Below are 12,438 nucleotides of genomic sequence, written 5' to 3' on the forward strand. Positions count from 1 at the left end.
CAGATGCAATCTTGTTTTCAAGTATGGTCTATCTAAATTTGGTTGAGTCTACGTATGCAGAAGCCATGGCTAAGGAAGGCCATCTGTACTACATCTTGTTATCCATTCATCTCTTGAGGAAAACTTGGGTTGTTTTTGTCTTTTAACTGTTATTAATAATGCTGCTATGAACATTGGTGTACAAGTGTCTATTTGAGTTCCTGTTTTGAGTTCTTTGTGTTATATGCTTAGGAGTAGAATTGCTGAGTCATATGATAGTTTTATATTTGATTTTTTTAGGAACCATCAAACAGTTTTTCCACAGTGGCTGTGCCATTTTACATTCCTACCAGCAACATACAGGGATTCCAGTTTCTCCACAGCCTTGTTAATACTGTTATTTTTTGTTTTTTAAAATCATAGCTATCCTAGTGAAGTCCTATTGCATTGTGGTTTAGATTTCCATTTCCCTAATTATTAAAAAGTTGAGTTTCTTTTCTTGTGTTGGTTGACCATTTGTATATCTTCTTCGGATAAATGTCCATTCAAGTTCTTTGCCCATATTTTCTTTGGGCTGTTTGTCTTTTTGTTGTTGAGTTCTAAGAGTTGTTTATATGTTCTAGATATTAGAACCTTATCAGATATATAATTTGCAAATATTTTCTTTCATTCTGTAGGCTATGTTTGCACTCTCTCGATAATGTCCTTTAATGCAGAAAAGCTTTACCTTTAATCCAGCCCCTGTCCCACTATTGCCTTAGGTCACACCCTCACAATTTCTAGTCAGGATGGTTTCAACATGCTCTGGACTCCAGCTGGTGTTCTTTCCTCTGTTCTTGCTCTGTCCTAGGGCAATTCATTCTCTATTCAATTGTTAAAATCATGCTTTAAAAAGACAAACACTATTAAACCTTTTGAGGTTTACCCATAGCATAACAAGAAAATCCAAAACACTGTCTACAAGCCAGAGAGGCCTGGAACAGATTCTTCCCTCGCAGCCCTCAGTATGAACCAACCCAACCCTGCAGCAATTTGATTTAGGACCTCCTGACTCCAGAACTGGGAGACAATAAAGTTCTCTTGTCTAAGCCACTCAATTTGTGGTACTTCGTTACAGCAGACCTAAAAATCACATAGAGCTCTTAAATTTGAATTTATTCATAATTTTTAAATCTGGATATGGAAAAAGTGGGCTGTTATCTTGTTATATGTGATTGTTATGCTGGATCTGCTTTGAAGGATCCAAAATCAAAACTCATCTTAGACTTTCTTTTTACGTTTCCTACTTTGCATTTTGAAACCATTTGAATGTAACCAGTAACAACATCTCTTTCTATGAAATCCCAGGTATTCATCTATTAGGGAGGTTTTGGGGAATCCACAGTTACTTTGGTTAATATTTAAAATGGATTTTGATGGTGAAAAAACCCAACTCTAGGCCAAAGCAAATTTGATAGGAACAGCAGCTTCCCTCAAAGGCAGGAAGGCTGCTCTCAGCCTCAACGGGAACTTGTCTCTTTGTTGGGTAGATCCTTTGACTCAGCTGAACTCTTGGAGCTACTATCTTTTTTATCATATGGTTTTGCTGTTTTTCTTCCTGGAGTCCAAATAGCATAATTAATACCTGTCTGTTGTGATTCTGTAAGAAAGCACTCCTTGTTCTTTAGAACAAGACAGAGATACGTCATGAAAAGTATGTGAATTAATATCATGCTTCTACTTGAACATTCGACCCAAGTAACATATTGGTCCCAATTTCCCTTGGTCATAGCATTCTCTAAGGGGTGGGGCCACTTACCTGTGACCAGCACGCTGGTGACTAAGCCACTGGCCACACATAACTACAAATGGTAGACAGGCCAGAAACAGTTCGATAAAATTTCCTTCTAAATGGAGCAAAACCTCTCCCTCATTAGTCAGACCGATCCCCAGATCAGGTCAGGGTCAAATCTCAGAAATGATAGACCTTGAAGTAGTTGAATTATGTGAGAGAATGTGGAAGCGAGCATGTAGGCATGAGTCAGGAGGAAGTGCTGGACAGACGCAGACGGACACTGCAGGTTGTTTGTCTCAAGGTTGCTCTGACCCCCGCAGATTCCATGAGCAAAGTCGAAATAGAAGAATCCTGCTGCCCAGAGCAAGTGGAAGCAGCATGATTAGTGAGAATAAACTGGGCTTTGGGTCAAGTAGACCTGGGCCTAAATCCTGGTTCAGCTGTTCCTAATTGTGTGACCTTAACAGGATTCATTAACCAACATGATCTTCACATCCTGCGTCTGTGGCATGTGGATATAATGCATCACATCTACCTCAGAGACTGTGTGTTCAATGCGATCATGTTTATAAATCTTTTAACATGCCTTACACAAAATAAGAGTCTAATAGGAATTAAAAATGAAAAACTGCCTCTGGCTGGCTTGGGCAGCATGGTGTGAAATACAGCTATACCTGATTGTTGCAGGGAGAGCATAGCATATAAGAGCCAAGAAGATTTCAACAGATTTACATGACAGCAAGCCCCAGCTAACAGATCAGCCTCTGTCATAGCCTTGAACTGGGATCATAGCTGGTACCAGATTATTGGGTCTTGACATGGAGTCCCAGATTGGAGAATCTCTTGTCTACCTCCTCTGTCTCTGAGCTACTTTCCTCCCTGTCCTGAGACCCCCAGAATTGGGATATAATCAAAAGATGAGTTTCTGGATGACTAGAGACCTCAAGAATTTCAAAGGGGCACAAAACCAGTATGTGTTCTTATCAGATGTAAGTTTCAGTCCAGAAATTTTCATTTATCTTTCTTTTGCTTGAACGCCCCCAAGAGCCAACAAAGACAGTAATAGCAACACCCTGCCATTAGTATTACACTCAGACTTGGAACTTCCTTGGGTTCGAGTCAGTATGAAAATAAACTTGTTATCTACTCTACTACCATGGAAAATAAAAAGCTTTCAGTTTTAGCATGTTAAAATGTAAAACAAGTTGGGTAGAATAAGTAGCTTTGAAAAGGCAACTTTTTTTTTTTAAGAATATGTCACTTAGGGCACAAAAATGGACATCTGGCCTCTCCAACCAGAAAGGAGAGAAAGATCTAAAAGCTTATGGTGATTTGCATAATTTCAAACACTCTTTCTTCACTGAACCTAATGAAACAGAAATTCCACACCCTTCAAACCATGGCTTAATCGGGTTCTCTGGCTTGGCAGAAACACAAAGTAGGAACCAGGATCCAAATCAATGTGGCTTAACTCCGGGTACATTTATGTGATCACTGGTGCAGTTCCAAAGTCATGCCTCAAAATAGGACAAGCATATATGGCCACCTCCCTCACACAGGCACGTGTTCCAGTGTCCTCTTACAGGGTTTGGGCATACAACTCAGAATTCCTGATGTAACACACACCTCATCGCCATAAGGAAAACTGACCCAACCAGAGCCTGACACATCATCGTTTTAACAAATGTCAACTGTGGACACCTTTAGAGGGATACCAGCAAAAAACTCACTCACTCCAAATAGCCTTCAGTGACCAAATGATTTACAATAGGGAGCTTTTTAATCTTTCTTTTTCTTGGGCTAAGAAATCCTGAATGTAATAATGAGAACAGTAATTTGCTGCATATTATACTCCCCTGAATCTGATGACTCGATTGGTGAATGGCAGCATGGAGGAAGGTCCTTGTGTAAGGGCAAGGTGGCTTGTCTACCATTTGATCAGTGATTTAGATGAAGAAACAGAGATCAGGCTTACCAAAACTGCAAACAAACAAGGCTTACAGAGAGGAAGTATGATGGTAATGGAATCAGATTTTCCAAAATCTCCGTGGGCTGAAGCAGTGAGCCAGTCTTACAGAGGAGATTTAATAGGGCCAGCTGCTTCAGGCTGCGTACTTGCACTTGAAAGATATCAGAACTACACAACTCGATATTGGAGAAGATGTGGCTTTAACAGCATGGCAGATGGAAAAGACATGTAGTCTAATCAAAACAAAGTTCCACAGGAATGAAAAGCGTGAGGTACCTCCTGGAAAAGATAATGAAGTCATAGAAGCATGTCCTTCTGAGTGAAGGAGATAGTTGCCTGCTCAGACCCACACCTGCGCTCCGTGTTCTGGTCTGGACCTCACCCTTGAAAACTGAACTGGAGGAAGTGGGGCATGCTCAGAGGAAGAAATGCAAAGCTTTGTCACATAGAGAAAACTTGATAGACTAGAGGATGCATGACCTATAAAAAAGATAATACAGGCCGGGCGCGATGGCTCACGCCTGTAATCCCAGCACTTTGGGAGGCAGAGGTGGGTGGACTGAGGTCAGGAGTTCAAGAGCAGCCTGACCAACATGGTGAAACCCCGTCTCTACTAAAAATACAAAAAAACTAGCCAGGCATGGTGTAGGAGCCTGTAATCCCAGCTACTCAGGAGGCTGAGGCAGGAGAATCGCTTGAACCTGGGAGATGGAGGTTGCAGTGAGCCGAGTTCACGCCACTGTACTCCAACCTGGGGGATAGAGCAAGACTCTGCCTGCAAAATAAAATAAAATAAAATAAATAACACAATTGAGCCCGAAACAGTTGCCTTCAAATGGCACGAGGGAAAATAATGATATCTCATAGTAAGATGAAGACAAGTGATGAAAGCCACAGGGGCATAGATGTTAATAGAACATAATTTAAAACATTGCAATTGCCAGATATATGCTTCCATCTCCTGTTATTCACAGCCTCAGCCTGGACATCCTGGCAATAATTCACTTCAGAAATCTTTAAACTTGGTATCGTACTGTGTGTGTTAGGTTTATGTTAAGCTGATAGTAATAATAAACCCCCAAATAACAGTAATTTAGACTACATAGGGCTTTATGTCACCTTTACCTAAAAATCAAAACCAAACAAAAACATTCCAGAGGTGGAGACCAGGTAGGGTAGTGACTTCTGTGTTACTGTTGCCCATCTTCAGCGAGCTACCTCAGAGACCAAGGAGGCCTCTGGTGCTCCAGTGATGACATCTGCATTCCAAATGGAAGGAAAGAGAAAAAGGGGGGAAGTGGGAAAAGGTTCGCCACCTCTTTTTATAGGAGACTTTCTAGAAGTTCCACACAACCCTTCCACTTTAAAAAAAGTGGACCTCAGTTACTGGAACTTAGCCTAACTTGAAGGAAGTCTGGGCATCATAGATTGCATGTCTGACAGTGTGCCAGGATGCAAAAGGGGTCCTTACTAAAGTGGATGGGGTGGGTGCTACGAGGAACTAAATGCTGCCATGCTCTCTTTATGACCACAGCCCCATCCTTCCACGTCGTGTTTTATTATTTCCTCCACAACTGCTCTGGCTCCTTCACAGAGATCGCAAGGCCGGAACCTTCTGTATTCTCGTAGCCTATCAGCCCCCATGTCCTCTCTTCCTTCTCTCACCAGCTTGGTGCACCATCTGTCCTACTGACTTTCTCATGAGCATCCTCAATTCCCTTCACCACTAACCTTTGCTGCACGTCCTGGCTACATCTAACACTGGGTGCAGTGGCTCCTGCCTATAAACCTAGCACTTTGGGAGGCTGAGGCGGGAGGATCATTTGAGGTCAGGAATTTGAGACCAGCCTGAGCAACATAGGGAGACGCTGTCTCTATTTTTTTTTAATTAAAAATTAGCCAGGTGCGGCAGTACACATCTGTGGTACCAGCATTTTGGGAGGCTGGGGAGAGAGAATCACTTGAGCCCAGGAGGTCAAGCCTGCAGTGAGCTATGATCGTGCCACTGCACTCCAGCCTGGGAAACAGGCTGTCTAAAAAAAAAAAAATTAAAAGCTCTAACCTTGGTCTAACATCTGCCTTTTCTGAATTAATATGAACAGCCCTGTGTTCCTGGACATTATTATAAAACCATGGAGATTGGTCCATGACAATCCTTGGATTCCCGTATCACGCATGTCTTTGGTCTGCCCATTCTTCCTTTCCATTACATCATGTCTGTTTCTCTGGCCCAAGCCCCTCCATGGCTGATGTAAACCTTCATCATTTCCCTCAAGTACTGGCCTCCTCACTCTCAGAAAATGACCTCATTTCCTTGTGTTTCCAAAGAAAAAAGAAAAATTGGGCCATCAGTAATTGTCATAGATGATATTTGTTGAGAATTTTTATTTTTACTTATCTTTAATTTTAAAAAATTAAAAAATTTTCTTGGAGATAGGAACTCATTCTGTTGCCCAGGCTGGAATGCAGTGGTGTGATCTCAGCTCACTGCAGCCCTGACCTCCTGAGTCCAAGCAGTCCTCCCACCTCAGCTTACTGAGTAACTGGATCTACAGGTGCACACCACCACATCTGGCTAATTTTGCTTATTTTTTGTAGAGACAAGTTCTCACTGTGTTGCCCAGGATGATCTTGAAGTCCTGGATTCAAGCAATCCTCCAGCCTCGGCCTCCCAAAGTGTTAGGATTACAGGTGTGAGCCACCTCAACTGGCTGCAAATCAATATTAATAGAAAAATTACAAAACAGCCAATTATGCTTATTTTGACAGTTTCTTTTTAAAAGTGGAAATATGGCCATTTTTACCAATAAAATGATTCCTAGGCCATTCTGAAAAAAAATGCATTTATTGAATTTATTTTACATATTTCTGCAAAAAGGGTCCTGCCTTCTGGGTCTCCACCAGCAGGATAACAGAATCTTCAAAATGATAAGTCATTTGCATCCATCCTTCCCTGGCTGGGGCACTCTGACTTTTGAAGAGCCACACAGACCAGAATTGTGGAGGCGGCATTCTCCTTCCAGAGTCAATAAGCTCAGCCAGCACTCACAGGTCCCTGGAAAGTATTAAGGCATTAATTTCAAGCTTCTTACTAAGCATGAAATATTTTGCCTCAAAAAACAAATATCCAGCAATAAAAATATTTCTAGCATTAACTTCAAATTTAACTCTTAAATCTGAACTTCTTCATGAACAAAGCAATCCATCTCTAGAATGGGAAAAAGAGGAATCAAAACCAAGTACTGATTCAAAGCAATTGAATGTTTTTCAATAGGTTTAATAATATCCTGATATCATCAAAAGAGTCACTAAAGCATAAATATATATTTTCCTTCTTAGGGCTCAAACACACATTTAAGTAAATAAATAAATAAGTGCATGTTGCAATTCAGGATGCTAGAGTTCATTGTTTCATTTGGCACAAAAAGGAATAGATTAATACAGCTTTGCAAATCTCCTATCATGCATATTTTTCATTTCAGCATATTGTTAGTTGCTTGTGCATATTTACAGCTACTTGGTTGTGGAATTTGGCCCAAGTTGTATAGGTAGTTGAAATAATCAGATTGACCAATGTATTGTCTAATTCACAGCTAAATGCATGGAACTCATAAAGTCTATTTGGACTGTTTGCTTAGAGGCATAAGGCAGTAAGCCGAAATTATACAAACTCAAATATAAAATTCCTCTAAATGTAAATATCAACAACATAAATGCAAAATGAGGAGTACAAACCTTAATATAATAGCATTGAATGTGGGGAAAAAACACTTTTTTTTCCATTTCTTATTGAAAATTACCTGAAAATCTGACAAAGGGAAAAACAAACAAAAAAGTGATCCCATAGGAGCTCAGGGTTTATATCAGAGAGATTATCTGTATTCCACACTGATTAGCACAGATCAACAGAGGCTCTATTAAGCTAGAGTAAATCCAGGGAAACTCTAAGAGGCAGGTTTCAAAATCTTTCTCTAGGATTAACAATGCATTTGAATTGCATTACACTTAGTGTTCTACTTTATTGTTCTGGGCAATGTAAATATATTTGTAAGAACACAACTGAGCAGCTATATCTTCATTTTTTCTGTTTTCTTTCAGCAGCATGCTTGTTTTTCTGCCTGCGTTTCTGGAGCAGAATGAGCAAGAGGAAGAATGGAAGGCTATAAACCACAAAGGTGGTAGGCACTGCTGCACATAGGATCTCATGTGTAGAGTAAGGACTTTGGATTGATTCTGGTGTGATGGCATATTAATTGGGTATCCAAGAATGGAAACTTCTCTGGCTGATTGAGGGAGAAAGCGATTCAGTTTAGTGAATCTGCTGCTTGCGAAATCTTTGGAAGGACTGGAGAAGTAGGCTATCAGACGCACCTCTGGGAATGAGTTTCAGAAAAACTGTCTCCCAGGAGTGCACCATGGAAGCTACGATTCTACTGTGCTCTTGAGTGCAGGGAGTCAAGATGCCACACAGCGTCTGTTCTCTGGAGTGTAGAGCTGAAGCTGTGACTCAGGGATGAGGAAGCTGCTGCTTCGGCAAATGCTTGTCTCCATCCTAAGCTGGTTCCTGGACACTAAGATGCTTCTGCAGAAACCAAAACCAAAGCCAAAAACATTCCACAGCGCTCCACACCAGGGCTTGCCAGCAACAGCATTTGAGGCAGCAACGAGATAGCTGGTGCCACTTCTGCCATCATGTTAATAGGCAGAATCTAACGTATGTCCAGAATATAACTGCAAGAGAGGTTGAAGTTCTATGAACTGGAGAGGGTTAGAATCAATCCTGAGTGTTGATCTACAATATCAAGTACGATGGGAAGATTTTGAAGTGAGAACAGAAGAGTGATAGGATATGATGCACCTTTTACGAAACTGGCTATGGTTACGGTGGCGAAAGGAGAGCGAGAGGATGCTGGAAGCCGGATGCAAGAAGATGAGCTAGAATCCGAGGGATAGAAATGAAGGTGAGAAGAGTGGGAAGATCTGGGGTGTTTTGAAGGTAAAATCCAAAGCATCTGCTGATGGAATGGAAGTGGGTAAGTAAAAGAGATACAACAATAAATCCAAAATTTTTGGCCTAAGTCATTGGAAACCATTTATTGAGATAGGGAAGTCTGTAAGAGAATCAGATTTAGTTGAGGAAATGGAAGTTACAAATGGAGATGTCACATAGATTGGGGAGAAAGTAGACCAATGTCATAGCCACACAGATGGCATTTAAAGTCATGAGACCAGGTGCCATTAGACGATGCAGAGTATGTTAGAAAGAAAAATGTCTGAGGGCCAAGTTCTGGGGTCCTCCCAGTGTTTAGATGGCAGGAAGTAGAAGAGGATGCACCAAAGGGGAGTGAGAAGGCTTGACCAGTGAAATAGGAGAACTGACACAAAGGTGTGCTCTAGAAGTTCAGAAGGAAATGTGAGCCAAGGAGGAGGTCACTTGTATCAAATACAGCTGGTGGGTTGCATCATATGAGGTCTGAGAATTGATCAGTGGATTTGACTACTTAGGGGTCATGGATTTTGGTGGGATAGTGAGGGCAAAATCTTAATCGAAGTCCTTGCAGGAGGGCTGGGTGCAGTGGCTCACACCAGTAATCCCAGCACTTTGGGAGGATGAGGCAGGAGGATAGCTTGAGGTCAGTAGTTTGAGACCAGCCTGGGCAACACAGTGAGACCCCATCTCTAGAAAAAGTGAAAAATACAGCTGGGCATGGTGGCACATAGCTATTGTTCAAGCTACTTGGAAGATGGAAGGATCACTTGAGCCTGGGAGTTCCAGGCTGCAGTGAGCCGTAATTGTGCCACTGCATGCCTGCCTGGGCAACAGAGTGAGGCACTGTCTCTAAAAAAAGAAGAAGAAAAGAAATCAGTTCAGGAAACAAACCAAGTATGGACAGCTGTTTCAAGAAAATTTATGTAAATGGGAGAAACTACTCCAGTTTAATTCAGGAGGTGGATGTCTGGGTTAAGGAATTTTTCTTTTCAAGTTGGGAAATAAGAAAGCAGGTGTGTTTACTCACAGGAATGATCCAGTTGTGAGGGAACATGAAGATTATACTAGATTTTGGAAACTACTTTTTCTGCTTAACACTTTGAACACTTTTTCACATAATTTTAATTTTTTGTGGATGGCTTAGTGGCTACATTATTTTCCCTGGTATAAATATAATGATTTTAGAAGCCTTCTCCTTATATTACACATTTGGGCTATTAAACCTTGTTTATCTTTGTTTATGTTTTCTATTCCTTTTTTTTTTTTTTTTTTTTTGAGTCGGAGTCTCGCACTGTTGTCCAGACTGGAGTGCAGTGGTGTGATCTTGGCTTACTGCAAGTTCCACCTCCCAGGTTCAAGCGATTCTCCTGCCTCAGCTTCCCGAGTAGTTGGGATTACAGGTACACACCACCATCCCCAGCTAATTTTTGTATTTTCAGTAGAGACGGTTTCACCATGTTGGCCAGGCTGGTCTAGAACTCCTGACCTCAGGTGATCCTCCCGCCTCAGCCACCCATAGTGCTGGGATTACAGGCGTGAGCCACTACACCCGGCTATTTTCCATTTCTAATTTTCAGCCAAGTGGTTTAAATATTTTAAAGGCTCTTACACTGACACATTTGCTTTCCCAAAATCATGTTCCAAGTTTTCAATTAGAGAGTTGAACATTTGTTTATTTCAAAGAAAATCTCAGCTTCTTTAGCCCCCACTTCCAGCTCAGTGTCAGGCTGATGGGTCGCCAGGATATTGGAGCTTCAGAAAAACCCCCAAAGCAGCCCCACCTCATTTCTTTTTCTTTTTTTTTTTTTTTTTTGAGACGGAGTCTCGCTCTGTCGCCCAGGCTGGATTGGAGTGCAGTGGCCGGATCTCAGCTCACTGCAAGCTCCGCCTCCCAGGTTTACGCCATTCTCCTGCCTCAGCCTCCCGAGTAGCTGGGACTACAAGCGCCCGCCACCTCGCCCGGCTAGTTTTTGTATTTTTTAGTAGAGACGGGGTTTCACCGTGTTAGCCAGGATGGTCTCGATCTCCTGACCTCGTGATCCGCCCGTCTCGGCCTCCCAAAGTGCTGGGATTACAGGCTTGAGCCACCGCGCCCAGCCTCCCCACCTCATTTCAACAGGATTGTTCCGAAGCAGTTGCCAAAGTTTTACTGCCAAGAGGTGTACTTTTTTCTTCATTGTGTACAGTAGTTTATGAAGTTCCCCGATGGAAGAACTGAGTTGTGCTGAAAGGAGAGCATATGCCTTTAAGTAAGGGCTTTTTTTTAGATCTTTCAGTTGCTATCTGTGAAAATGATTGATGTTTTTTTAACTTCTTCCTATATAGAACTTTTCTGGCAGTCATTGTTTCTGCTTCAAAGTGGGGAAGATAAGCAGGAGGCTTTTTATAGTTATTTCAAAGGGGAGGGGTGTGAATAGTCTATGATCATCAGGAGGGGAATTTATAAATATTATGAAATAAATTATAAATTCAAATATTAGAAATATGAAAAATAAATTATAAATATAAAAATATGATATAAATGTTAAATATAATCCAATCATACTTTATTAAAAATAAGTTATGATATAATTATAAATAAATTATAACATTTAAAATATTGATATATTTCATTAAACTATATGATGAATCTATAAATTATAAATATGATATGAATCAGCTAGAATATTTTAATATTCTGCAACTGAAGAAACGTATTTCTTAATTTGCAGGTTAGAATTAAAGAGAGGGAAAGATGTACTTCACAGCTGCTCCTCCAAAACATACAATCACACAGCATTTCACACTTCTTTGCAGCCATAGCTCCTTTTTGAATTGTACATTGTCAGCATCTCAAAAGAACCACATTGTTGTTATACAGATTTTGATATACTGAAACAAGGCATAAGTTGTGGTTTTCTCTAATTTTCTGTACATTATTTGCACAGTGTAGGTGGCCTTAAAGATTAAAGGGATTTTTGTTTTTGTTTTTGATAATGAGAGTTAATCATAGCATTTTACAATCATCTGAGTTCTGTATAAAAGCTTTAATGAAAAATCGCTGAACAACAATGTAAAGCCCTTTAAAAACAAAGTTCCTTTCAGTGTAGGAAGGTCCTGATTTTTTATCTGTATTTACAGGAAGGAAAACAGCTCTGAAAATTGAAAATATTTTCATAACTCGGCCACAAAACTTGCTCTGACCTGAACTCATTTGGCCATGAAACTTGACCTTAACTGACATGGGGCTATGATTAGTCTTTATTCGTCCCGCTCTATGTAAATAACCATACATTTCTACACAGAGATATTAATGTATTTAATTACTGAAGCTGCCTTAGAGTGCTGCTGAAATATTCTGAATATTGAAGCACCTTTGACTCCAAGGGTTTCAGAAGAGGGATTGTGAGGTTATAAACTTTTCATTTTGAATTCTGATATATTGCTCTTTCACATTTCCTTATGAAAATAATTGGTGAAATGTTCAGAACTCCTTGATATGAGAATTCTGAAATAGAGTTCAAACTTTAAATTAGAATTAACTAGCACCATATTCCTGTTTTTTCAGTTCCTGTTGAAATTCACTATGTTGAATTAAAATAGAAAAAGAGTTTTAATGATTAATAAATAGGGTCTGGTTGAAGTATTGCATATTTCCATTCATTCCTTTTCATTCTCAGTTCTTTCACAGCACTTAAAAATTTTATATTTTTATATATATTTTATGATTTATATTGGATGATATAA

The 12,438-nt window shown here is 40.3% G+C and overlaps 1 long non-coding RNA gene across 1 annotated transcript in view; it reads left to right on the top strand.

Annotated features, from left to right (window-relative positions):
• The first annotated feature begins 8,209 nt into the window (after nt 1–8,209).
• Nucleotides 8,210–12,438, top strand: part of LOC115894577 — a 183,621-nt gene continuing 179,392 nt past the window's right edge. Inside the window, exon 1 of the long non-coding RNA XR_004054707.1 lies at nt 8,210–8,683. This is a non-coding gene — a long non-coding RNA (uncharacterized LOC115894577). The remainder of the gene's footprint in view (nt 8,684–12,438) is intronic.

The sequence above is a fragment of the Rhinopithecus roxellana genome, chromosome 18 (assembly GCF_007565055.1).
Source record: "Rhinopithecus roxellana isolate Shanxi Qingling chromosome 18, ASM756505v1, whole genome shotgun sequence".
Lineage (NCBI taxonomy): Eukaryota > Metazoa > Chordata > Mammalia > Primates > Cercopithecidae > Rhinopithecus > Rhinopithecus roxellana.